This window comes from Notolepis coatsorum (genome assembly GCF_963971535.1).
Source record: "Notolepis coatsorum genome assembly, chromosome: 6".
Lineage (NCBI taxonomy): Eukaryota > Metazoa > Chordata > Actinopteri > Aulopiformes > Paralepididae > Notolepis > Notolepis coatsorum.
This window is the reverse complement of record NC_140170.1, coordinates 80,240,727-80,253,977: the sequence shown is the minus strand read 5'-3', so window position 1 is coordinate 80,253,977 and position 13,251 is coordinate 80,240,727.

The following is a 13,251-nucleotide window of genomic DNA, read 5'->3' as shown; positions in this document are numbered from 1 at the left end:
CATATTACAGCATGGTTATAATGACACACCAATGCCAAACAGTGGTCAACGAACGGTCTTTATTAGTATTTTGAGCTGTCCACGCAGAATTGCAGCAATGGTCTTAGGGAGCCGTTGATATCTGACATCACCGTGTACAAGTCGCTCCACTGCAGTATCATTGAGGCCGAATGGGAAAATAATTTTTTTTACGGTCTGGGGCGTTTCATATAAGCCTGGATCCCAGCCGAACATCCTCCATCTTTGATCACGTTACGGAACGCAGATTTCAGCCTGGAATAATGGGATTTATGATCAGCCAATGGACATATCGATCTACCAGATGCCGATGAATAATGACGAAATGCTGCCGGCGATCACATGGGCTGACGGTAGGATACTATTCACCCAAATTACAGCCGGATTGGACATTGTTGTAACACGCAAGCGATCGATCAGTGAATATGGCTACTTGAACGCACACTGTATTGCTAATCAATAATACTGATCGGCGTCCCCCGCCGCCCCCATTTCATCCATAGATGCTCTGTAATAGTCTGGATGCTAAGCAGTTTGTTTTATTTCATTCGTATATATACAACAGAAATGGCGTTTGATATAACGTGACTAGCCTTTAGCCTCATATCTAGCTTCCCAGAAAAAAGACAAGACAAAAACTGCGATAAAGCTTATATTCACGATGCTATAAAATGACAACCAACCTATGGATTTTTATTTTCTTTAAGCCATTATGAAGGCACGGTTTATGCACTCAAGTGACAATGAGAATGGACAGATAGCAATACTATAAAGTATATATATAGCCAGTGATGGGCAAGCTACTTGGAAAATGTAGCAAGCTACACTACAAGTTACTCTCGATTAAATATAGCTCAACTACAATGGAAGCTATCCCCAGAGAAATGTAGCAAGCTACACTACAAGAACATGGCAAAAATAGCTAGCTACATCGGCACTACTTTTTTTTTTTTTTTTTTTTTTACTTCGTGACCAAGTTTCCACCAAACAAATAGGCAGAAAAAAAAATCTCAGTTTGATTGTTTATTATAAAACTGAAACAAGCCCTCGGTCTGGCTTTTTGTGTCATCCTTTTAACATGAACTTGTATTATGTACAAAATCCAGGAAGGCAAGTTTAGCTGGGTGCAGCCTCTACAAAAGAAAAGAAAGAGACCATTTGGTTTTATCAGTTTTTATAGTATAGTTTGTTGATTACTTTTGATGCAGTAATGGTCTTTTTCTTTTCTATTCTATCTTTATGTATTATTTATCCCTAAACTCTGCATCTTCTGAAACCTGCCCACTTTATCAACCAAAAACACACTTGAAAACACACTTCTTCAATATCTGAATTGTTTTACTTCATTTTACTAGTATTATGCTACCATGTATATACTACTACCAACTATGCTAATATGTCTATACTACTACAGTATGTACTCAGAGTATAACACTCAAGCTTGACACTGACAAACAATACTACTTATCCTTGGCTGCTAGATATGTACCACTCCTACTGACTTGTTGTACACAATTTGTAAGTTGCTTTGAATGAAAGTGTCAGCTAAATGACCAAATGTATTTAAATATGTAACTCACAAAACATTCCATGGCCCCAAAATCATGTGGGGACCCCCCTGGGGGTCCTGTCCCACAGATTGAGAACCACTGCTTTTCCCTCTTTTTTTCTTTTCTCCACCCCAATAATATTGTTCATTTTCTGTCTACAGTGAAACATCATCATGATAGCAGCTATCTTAGTTAAAGCTGTTGACAAAGTGTACTGACTTGTGTGCTGTTTTGGAACAGTTGATTTTCATCAGCTCACCTGAATGTGTTCTCAAGTTAGTGCTGGACGTGTTGAGAGAGCAGCATATGTTTTAGCCGTTTTTTCAGTCAAACTCATAAATGTGTCCCAGATGCGTGTAACTGTTCCGCAACAGTAAGTGACTTCCAGGGTAGGCCTGATTGGCCCCGACAGGCACGTGACGCGCAACTTTCTCTGCCGCGCGGCACGCTCCGCGGAGCCGAGCGGCAGAGTTTACGGAATTACGTAACCGTCCAAATACGACATGACTCTCATTCGGCGCTATAGCTCACCTGGCAGAGCAGCGGTCCTGCGATCCTGCGGTCCGTTGTTGGTGAGTTCGAATCCCATCAAATCTTTTTTTTTTAACGTGATTTTTTTTTTAACATGTATTCTTTCGCCGGTTAAGGTTAGGCATGGTTAAGGTTAAGGTTAAGGTTAGGCATTGTTTCGGAGTTGGTTAAGGTTAGAACGGTTAAGTTTAGGCGCTGTTAAGGAGCTGGTTAAGGTTAGAGTTTGTCTTAGAGAATGGCAATATTCTTTCTATGGTTAAGGTTAGGCATGGTTAAGGTTAAGGTTAAGGTTAGGCATTGTTTCGGAGTTGGTTAAGGTTAGAACGGTTAAGTTTAGGCGCTGTTAAGGAGCTGGTTAAGGTTAGAGTTTGTGTTAGAGAATGGCAATAGACAGCCTACTTCCGCGCGACAGCTCTCAGCAGCCTCGTTGCGCGTCCTGAGTTTGCCGCGTCACGCGCCTGTCGGGGCCAATCAGGCCTACCCCGGAAGTCACTTACTGTTGCGGAACAGGTACACGCGTCCCAGATAGGGCCATGGAGAGTCATTGTTGTTATTGACATCATCATCTTCATCAATGCCATCGAACCCCTCTGCCATTTCGCGCAGACTGGTTCATGTAATCCGTTAAATTGCATTCATTCAATACGTCTGTGTTTTGATTTTCACTTCCTGCTTTGCGGCTGGAGTCCCGCCCTATCCTGCCTCTGATTGGCCTACCCGTAATGTTTTGGCCTACCATACCCAATCGTGAGTCGTCACTCATATCTAATTCAACCAACCAATCATAGTGGAGTTTTTTTTTCTCCTCGCAGATCTTCTAGTCTAGACTGTTTCTCTCGAAAGTAGCGTGTAACGTTTCTCGTCGCTACGTTACTATTTCGTTCTATAAATAGCTCCGCTACAGAGATCGCTACCCTGGTTAAAAAGTAGCGAGCTACCAGCACGCTACTGAGAATTGTAGTTAAGCTATGTAGCGTCGCTACTTGTAGCTAGCTACTGCCCATCACTGTATATAGCTGTTAGAAAGTACATCGGTTTGTTGACAAACCCTGGTCGTCCAGAACCATATTACACTGCAAACCGTGGTCGCCAATGTGTTAATACATGTTAAATCTGGGTACTATCATCTATCTACCTGTACATTGATCCTCCCAAAAACGACTTGTACTACGTTAATTTACACCACTGCCGACGACCACATGGCTGCTTTGTGGGCTATTTTGGACAAATGAACAGGAAGGTATAGGAAGGTATAGTGCTAATGAGGAGAATGATTGATATTGATTGATGATGATGACATGGCATGCTAGCTATGGCATAGGACAGTGAAGGGGGGAACGCAGCCCCCCCCTGCCAAATAGATAGACTGTATGCTGGCAAGTGGTTTGACGTCAACGCTTGTTGTTTGTGTGTAAATATCACGGCATAATGACAGCATAAGCCCCACAGCTAGTGGGCGTGTGTGCCGTGCAAGGGAATGAGTGTGCTATGGCCAATCCTCTTAGTCCCTGGCCAAATGCAGCCAGGGTCCTCTGGGATAAATCCAAGATTCAAGAGGTTTATTCATCACATACATAAGACATATAGTGAAATGAAGGTGACCATGCCCGCTTCGATTGTGCAAAAATACAAATAATAATAGAATAAAATAGAATAGATACTAAAATGGCCATGATAAAAGTACTAAGATAAAATATAATACAACGTTAAGCTTACGAATTAAAGGTAATGAGTCCTATGTACACTACTATACAATATACAGTTATACTATAATGTCACTATGCTATACTAAATACTGTATACTATACCTCAGTTATTAGTTATGTTTTTTTTCTTTTCTTTTTTTCTCCATAGGGAAATCTTTAGGTCCAGGGACTGAAGAAGCCACGCAGCGTAGATGCTCTACACTGCTCTTTTCAGGTCTGACCATAGATAGTGTGAGGCTATCAATTTACTTGTTCAGTGACACCGTCTTGGAAATCAATGTGATCACTTTTACCGTCGCCTGCTGCCTCTGAAGCAGCACCGTGGAGTTTAGTTACCTGTCAATACGACACAAGTGCATTGATTATTCATGTAACGTGACACTGCTTGTGTTTTTCAAAATAATACTGATTTAGAGGCAAGCTGATACCGAAGTACAAAAGCTTGGGACTCCTATACATGCTAGAATCAATGCACCTGTGTCATATTGACAGGGAGCCGTAGAGTACAGTGTTACTTGATATGCGTCCGAGAATAAAAGTGAGCACATCGGTTTTTTTAAGAAGCCGCCCGGCAATATTCATAACCACACACATCTGGAGACCGTCACAGATTGTGTGCTGCACATACTGTAGTGGCAGTCTGGTTTAGTTCCAGCAGCACTGAGGTCTGTGCTCCAGGCTCGGTGGTTTAGTTTCAGCAGGTCTGAGGTCTGTGCTCCAGGCATGGTGGTTTAGTTTCAGCAGGTCTGAGATCTGTGCTCCAGGCTCGTTGGTTTAGTTTAAGCAGGTCTGAGGTCTGTGCTCCAGGCATGGTGGTTTAGTTTCAGCAGATCTGAGGTCTGTGCTCCAGGCATGGTGGTTTAGTTTCAGCAGATCTGAGGTCTGTGCTCCAGGCTCGGTGGTTTAGTTTCAGCAGATCTGAGGTCTGTGCTCCAGGCTCGGTGGTTTAGTTTCAGCAGGTCTGAGGTCTGTGCTCCAGGCATGGTGGTTTAGTTTCAGCAGCTCTGAGGTCTGTGCTCCAGGCACAGTGGTTTAGTTTCAGCAGCTCTGAGGGCTGTGCTCCAGGCACAGTGGTTTAGTTTCAGCAGCTCTGAGGTCTGTGCTCCAGGCACAGTGGTTTAGTTTCAGCAGGTCTGAAGTCTGTGCTCCAGGCTCGGTGGTTTAGTTTCAGCAACTCTGAGGTCTGTGCTCGAGGCTCAGTGGTTTAGTTTCAGCAGCTCTGAGGTCTGTGCTCCAGACATGGTGGTTTAGTTTCAGCAGTTCTGAGGTCTGTGCTCCAGGCTCAGTGGTTTAGTTTCATCAGCTTTGAGGTCTGTGCTCCAGACATGGTGGTTTAGTTCCAGCAGCTCTGATGTCGGTGCTCCAGGCTCGGTGGTTTTAATATCTTCTGTGACTCGCTCTCCCTCTGACCCGCCAGATCAGCACCTGATGAGGAAATAGCAAAGAAAAGATGCAAAAGGGAACAAAGCAATGAATTCGAGGAGGAATTGATTTGAATCTGATCTGAATTGATCCAAGCAGCTTATAGTAGGTCACTCCAAATATCTGACGAGTGAGGGTAACTTTAGCAAATGGCAGAAATGCACTATAGCTATGTGATAACCAGTGTTGTGCTAGTTACTGAAAAATAGTAACTCAGTTACTTTACTAGTTACTCATTTCAAAAGTAACTCCGTTATGTTACTAGTTACTTACACCCAAAAGTAATGCGTTACTGTGAAAAGTAACTATTTAGTTACTTGAAGAAGAAAAAAATTGCTCCCATGCAGCCAGATACAGATAGTCAAAATCGGTTGATCAACTTGACAGTTTCCATTCAAATCACTGAACTCTGCTAAGCAATGTGGTCTAGAATATACAAACACAAATCTGACACAAACACAAATGTCCCGACGTAATAAGAAATGCACCGTGCCTAATTGCTCGGGGAGGTTGAGCGCAGGCACATTTAGGTTGCGCGCATGCACGTTTAGGTTGCGCGCATGCACGTTTAGGTTGCGCGCATGCACGTTTAGGTTCTAGGTTGAAAATAAGTGCTTGAGGAACAGCATTGATATCTGTCGCCGGAGCGTTTCATTATAACAGTCTTGCAACGTTGTTTAAGATATCAATCGTGCATTGCAACGTTAGAATAGTTAGGATATCAATTGTGCATGAAAGGACTATTGTTGTGAAGGATCAGATTAAACCGAATATATATATTTATTTATATATATATATTTAATTGTATTTGTATATCGTTGATATCCCCTGTATATTCTTTGTACAATATGCACTGAATATCCCTTTAGTCTACTAAACAGCCCATAATAGTTTCATTCTACCATTGGACGAGAACCTGGCGCCAGGTTGCCATACCCCTAGGTCCAAGTTCAATCGTGCCGCCTAACATGTCGTGGCAAGCCCCGGTTCCGCGCAGGAATATGTCGGGCGAAATACGAATGGTACTATTTGTTCATAGCGCATATATATATGGCGCAAGTAAAGTAGAACTTTCTTTTAGTCCAGTTCTTTACCCTCCAACAGAGTGACAGACGCGAAGCCTCACCCACGACGCACGTGTGGTGTAGTAAGGCCTACTTGGCCCCAGAATAGGCATTTAGATATCGTGTAGATTAATAGTTGAATAGTCATAGTTTGGCACTATACCGTCGAGTTGGACGTATTCTATTAAGCTAATAATAGTCTATTTATGTATGGTGCATCGTTCGGTTAGAGTTCTAAAGTTATCAGTACCCCCATCGTTCCTGACGTTATCTGGACGCTTAACCAGGCTGAGCAGACCCCTAGTGGTGCTTGCATCCGAGGAGCTCCGGGCCAAGAGCGACTGGACCTGTATATTGGATTACTCTACCCGGACGACGGCGAGCCTTCCACGGCTTGGATTATGCTTTGGGTGCTTTGATTATTCCATGGATAAAGGCCAACACTGCGGAGTGTTGGAACTACCCCCCGGAGAGGACTCCAGGTGAGACGGCGCTCTAGACCAGTGAGGTCGCCTCACGTCTCTCCGTTGTGGACCGGCAGCTACCATCCACAGAGGGTCCAGCTGTATTCGTCTGCGGACCGAGGTTCTGTGGGCACCGTGTCCAAGACTTTGGATTCTCCCAAGACACCGTCGGCCAGATGGGATACCGCCAGCGGCTTCTCTAACCCCCCCCTCCTACTGTCTTACAACCAGCGGGACCCCCCCCCCCTTAGTGTATCCAGCTATAATCATTTAAGTACCATCGCTATCGTTTCCTAAATATTCCAGGTTGTATACTTACTCCCTGCGTAACCAGAGATTGGACATTCAATGTTGATTTACCTACGAATACTCATTTGCCATAAAAGTGCATGTTTCATATTTCAAATCATAAATGGAATTAAGTGAACGTTGTATATAACTTTTGCTATATAAAATATTCGATTTGGTACATTTGTGTGGATTCGTTTCATCAGGTGGGAAAGTGTTCATCATACTTATATCATGTACTGGATGGCCAGAAGTTAAAGTACAAGAGGTAGTGGTATTAAATATCATATCTAACAATACAGTCAGGGAATTGTACCCCTCAGTTACAATTGGTCCTTCGAGCCGGAGGGTAACTAGTGTAATATTAATATAGTGTTATTAATATCGAAATGGCCTATGATGAACACTCCACGAAACGATCCTCCTAACCTAGAACGCCCGCGGCGCAGACGACAGACACCTCAGTACTTAGAGGCTTACACTGTCAGTCAACTACCTAGCCTTCGACAAACGGTAAACGCGGTAAAAGTAGAAAGTAAAATTATGTCTGACCTTAACGACCAGGTTTCCCCGACCACAGAGGCCCTAGTAGGTCCTAATGTAACTGACCAAGCTCACGGTGGGGACCAGGAGGAAATTGACATGCCTTTACCCCCCGCCACTACCCAAGAAGTAGTCCCCGACCAACCGAGCAGTAAGAGTCACAGCACCCCCTCGAGAAAAGAGAAGTGGAAGATAGCGTGTCCCTACTGTGAGAAAGAACACTGGCTGTCACAATGTGACCTATTCACAAAGATGAATGCAGAAGAAGTGAGTCAATGGATAAAGTCCAACCGGCGCTGTTATCGATGTGCGCGGCCCCACATGGCAGCCGAATGCCGCCTAAAGAAAAGGTGCAGCCGGTGCGATGGAGCCCATCTAGATATACTACACGAAAGTAACGGAAGACGGCCTACACCTGCACCACGGAGCGGCACCAAGGCAAGTGTCATGTACATTGACCCCGCCAGCAGCAGCGGAGCCCAAGTGCTCTTAAAGGTAGTCCGTGTGACATTGAGCTACCAAGATAAAGTCATGGACACTTACGCCGTCCTTGATGACGGGTCAGAGAAGACCCTTCTACTCGCGTCCGCTGCGGCCCAGCTGGGACTGCGGGGGAGCAAGAACGAAATGACGATTCGGACAATAAGAAGAGATTTAAAGACGATAAAGGGCGAGAATGTCTCCTTCACCATCGCAGCAAACGGGCAGCCAGAGCGACGGTACAAGATTACAAATGCTTTCACCAGCCAAGAAATAGGACTATCGCAGTACACCTACCCTGTCACCAAGTTGATGGATAAATATGTGCACCTGCGCCAATTACCTATCCCGCTCATAGACGGCGCTACCCCGACCCTGCTGATAGGCTCCGACCATGCAGAACTCATAGTCCCGATCGACCGGGTCCATACAGGCCCCCGAGGCTGTCCTGCAGCAGTCGAGACCCGCCTAGGGTGGACCCTACAAGGCCCCCTCGCTAAATCTCTCAACCGAACAGCAGCCACTAGCTGCTTCCACTCCAGAACGACAGAAGAAGACACCACTCTCCTGCAGCATGTCGAGAGGCTATGGACCCTAGAGACAATGCCCTTTAAGAACGAAAAGAAAGATATTCGTTCTAAAGAAGACATTTACGCCATCAACCTACTCGAGCAGGGGACAAAGAGAGTCACAGTCGGCGGAGTGATGAGATACGCAACTCCACTCCTGAGGCGAGAGGGAATGCCCACCTTTCACGCAAAGAAAGACGCCACGGAGCGCTATCTATTGAACACGGAGCGGCGCCTAGCCAAAGACCCCGCTCAAGAGAGTGTGTACCGCGCTGAGATTGAGAAGCTAATCACAGCGGGACACGTAACAAAGATTGACATTAAAGAGGCCGATCAGACGACCGAATCATGGTACGTGCCGCATCACAAGGTCCATCACAACGGCAAGGATCGCATTGTGTTTAACTGCAGCTACCAGATCGGATCCCAAAATCTGAATAAAGAGCTCTTGCCCGGCCCCACACTCGGCCCCTCCCTACTAGGCGTGCTACTGCGCTTCCGCCAGGACAAGGTGGCTATCAGCGGGGATATCAAAGGGATGTTCTTGCAGGTGAGACTAGTAGAGGAGGACACGCCCCTGCTACGGTTCCTATGGAGAGAGAAGATCGGAGATGAGAACCCAGCCATCTACCAGTGGGAAGTACTCCCCTTCGGAACCACATGCAGCCCGTGCTGTGCTACATTTGCACTACAGAAACACGTCACAGAGGACCCAGCAGCGGATGAAGAGGTCCAACACAGTGTGAAGAACAGTTTCTACGTGGACAACTGTTTACAAAGCGTTTCGACTCAAGAAGAAGCCGAGGCTCTCCTAATCAAGTTACGCGCCTCCCTGATCAAAGGCGGCTTTGATCTCAGGCAGTGGGCCAGCAGTGACCCGCACGTATTGCGCAGCCTCTCCTCCGCGGACAAGGCTGCCAGCAGCGAGACCTGGATGGCGACAATCCCAGGAGAAGCCCAAGAAATGACACTAGGACTAGTCTGGCGCTTCAAAACAGACTCGCTCCACTATAGACACAAACCCTTGGCTCCAGAGCAGGGAAGGTCGACGGCGATACCGACCACCAGACGGAGTGTGTACAGAACACTCGCCAGACAATATGACCCGTTGGGATGTATTCTACCTTACACCACCAGGGCAAAGATGATTGTACGAGCACTATGGGACAAGGACCAGGGCTGGGACGACCCAATACCCGCACACCTTGCCTCAACATGGAGAGAGTGGGAGACGGAACTCCGCTCACTCCCAGGCGTCAATATACGCCGCAGCTACTTCCCATCCACAGTGAGGCCAGAGACATGCGAGATTGATCTACACGTCTTCAGCGACGCCTCCGAAGTAGCCTACGGATCGGTGGCCTACTTGCGTGCCCAAGAGAAGGGAGGAAAGATACACACTGCTTTCATCCTGGCCCGCTCAAGAATAGCCCCACGTAAGCAACAATCTATCCCACGTCTAGAGCTCTGCGCAGCCCTCGCAGGAGCGCATCTAGCCACGTTAATCCAACGTGAACTCACCATTCCGGTGCACAGAACAATCTTGTGGTCAGATTCCACGACAGTACTCACATGGATCAAGTCTGATTCATGCAGATACAAAGTCTTCGTGGGAGTCAGAGTCACCGAGATTCAAGAGTTAACAGAAGAAGCGAGCTGGCGGTATGTGGACACCAAACACAACCCAGCTGACGTCATCACCCGGGGAATGTCTCTGGATGACCTAACCCGTCGCAACATCTACAGTGACGGACCAGCATTCCTCAAGCTCCCGGAAGGAGATTGGCCTACGCCCACCCCGCGGGAAGCAAGTAACGAGGAGGCTGAGAACAAGAAACCTATGTTCTGTGGACTGAGCACTGTCGCCTCCACAGACCCCAACATAGATGACTGCATTACCCTAGAGAGTGCGCAGCAAAGAACATTCCTGCGGCACCACCCAGAGATTCAGTCCACCACTGACATGTCAGCAGCTGACTACGAAGAAGCAGAACTTCTTCTACTACAACGAGCCCAGAGAGACTCGTTCCCCGATGAGCTAGACTGTCTACAGGGAGGAAACCCCGTCCCATCAGACAGCAGACTGATTCACCTGGCACCAGAGAGTGACGCCCATAATCTCATCAGAGTGGGTGGTCGCCTGCGGAGAGCCCCCGATCTACCAGATGACATTAAGTACCCGATCGTCTTGAACAGCCGACACAAGGTCACAGAGCTGATCATAAAGAAATACGACGAGGATGTACACCACGCAGGAGCAGAGAGAGTCTTCGCGGAGATCAGACGTCGTTATTGGATATTGCAAGGGAGAGAAGCAGTACGGCGCTTCCAGCGAACCTGTCTAGACTGCCGTAAGTGGCGCGCGCAGCCCAGCATACCACGGATGGCTGACTTACCCCCCTGTCGCCTCCGAATCGGCGACAAGCCATTCCACTCCACAGGCATGGACTGCTTTGGCCCGTTGTATATAAAGAGAGGAAGAGGCACCGAGAAGCGGTGGGGTATTGTATTCAAATGCATGACCACCAGAGCGATACATATCGAGCTCCTTCCGACCATGAGCACAGACTCATTCCTTATGGCCTTCCGAAGATTCACATCACGGAAAGGAAAACCGTCTACATTGTTGTCTGATCACGGGACCAACTTCAAAGGCGGAGAAAGAGAGCTGAGAGAGAGCTTCCAAGCTATGGGCCCAGAACTTAAGACCCACCTCGCTCCATCCCAGATTGACTTCCAGTTTAATCCCCCGAACGCACCCCACTTCGGTGGAACCTGGGAACGAGAAGTACGTTCTATAAAGACAGCCCTGTACGCCGTGCTCGGGGCCCAGACTGTGGCGGAGGAAGTCCTAATGACAGTCCTCACGGAGATCGAGGGAGTATTGAACTCAAAGCCCCTCGGTTACGTCTCCAGTGATGTAGCAGATGTCGACCCAGTCACCCCCAACACACTCCTAATGGGGCGGCTGGACCCCGCGCTACCCCAGACAATGTACAGGCCTGAAGAAGCGAACGGCCGAAGAATGTGGAGGTACAGCCAAGTACTAGCTGACAAGTTTTGGAGCAGCTTCCTACTTCACTACCTACCGTCTCTACAGACCCGCCAGAAGTGGGTAAAAGAGAGAGACAATTTGACAGAAGGAACAGTCGTCATGATTATTGACCAGTCACTACCCAGAGCTATGTGGCCGGCTGGCCGCGTAAGCAAAGTGATCACCGGTGCCGATGGCAAGGTCCGAGCAGCTGAAGTACTCGTCCAAGGGCGCACTTACACACGTCCCGTGGCGAGGCTCATAGAACTGCCCCGACTCCCAGATACTATCGATGATGACCATGACCCCATGACTTTGTGAGTTGACTGACCCTTACAGCGGACCTTGAGTGGTAGACAGTGCGGTTAATCTGTCTCTGCTTAGCTAATTAGGTGGGACTAATTAGGGGGCGGCTGTTGTGAAGGATCAGATTAAACCGAATATATATATTTATTTATATATATATATTTAATTGTATTTGTATATCGTTGATATCCCCTGTATATTCTTTGTACAATATGCACTGAATATCCCTTTAGTCTACTAAACAGCCCATAATAGTTTCATTCTACCATTGGACGAGAACCTGGCGCCAGGTTGCCATACCCCTAGGTCCAAGTTCAATCGTGCCGCCTAACATGTCGTGGCAAGCCCCGGTTCCGCGCAGGAATATGTCGGGCGAAATACGAATGGTACTATTTGTTCATAGCGCATATATATATGGCGCAAGTAAAGTAGAACTTTCTTTTAGTCCAGTTCTTTACCCTCCAACAGAGTGACAGACGCGAAGCCTCACCCACGACGCACGTGTGGTGTAGTAAGGCCTACTTGGCCCCAGAATAGGCATTGAGATATCGTGTAGATTAATAGTTGAATAGTCATAGTTTGGCACTATACCGTCGAGTTGGACGTATTCTATTAAGCTAATAATAGTCTATTTATGTATGGTGCATCGTTCGGTTAGAGTTCTAAAGTTATCAGTACCCCCATCGTTCCTGACGTTATCTGGACGCTTAACCAGGCTGAGCAGACCCCTAGTGGTGCTTGCATCCGAGGAGCTCCGGGCCAAGAGCGACTGGACCTGTATATTGGATTACTCTACCCGGACGACGGCAAGCCTTCCACGGCTTGGATTATGCTTTGGGTGCTTTGATTATTCCATGGATAAAGGCCAACACTGCGGAGTGTTGGAACTACCCCCCGGAGAGGACTCCAGGTGAGACGGCGCTCTACACCAGTGAGGTCGCCTCACGTCTCTCCGTTGTGGACCGGCAGCTACCGTCAACAGAGGGTCCAGCTGTATTCGTCTGCGGACCGAGGTTCTGTGGGCACCGTGTCCAAGACTTTGGATTCTCCCAAGACACCGTCGGCCAGATGGGATACCGCCAGCGGCTTCTCTAACCCCCCCCCTCCTACTGTCTTACAACCAGCGGGACCCCCCCCCCCCTTAGTGTATCCAGCTATAATCATTTAAGTACCATCGCTATCGTTTCCTAAATATTCCAGGTTGTATACTTACTCCCTGCGTAACCAGAGATTGGACATTCAATGTTGATTTACCTACGAATACTCATTTGCCATA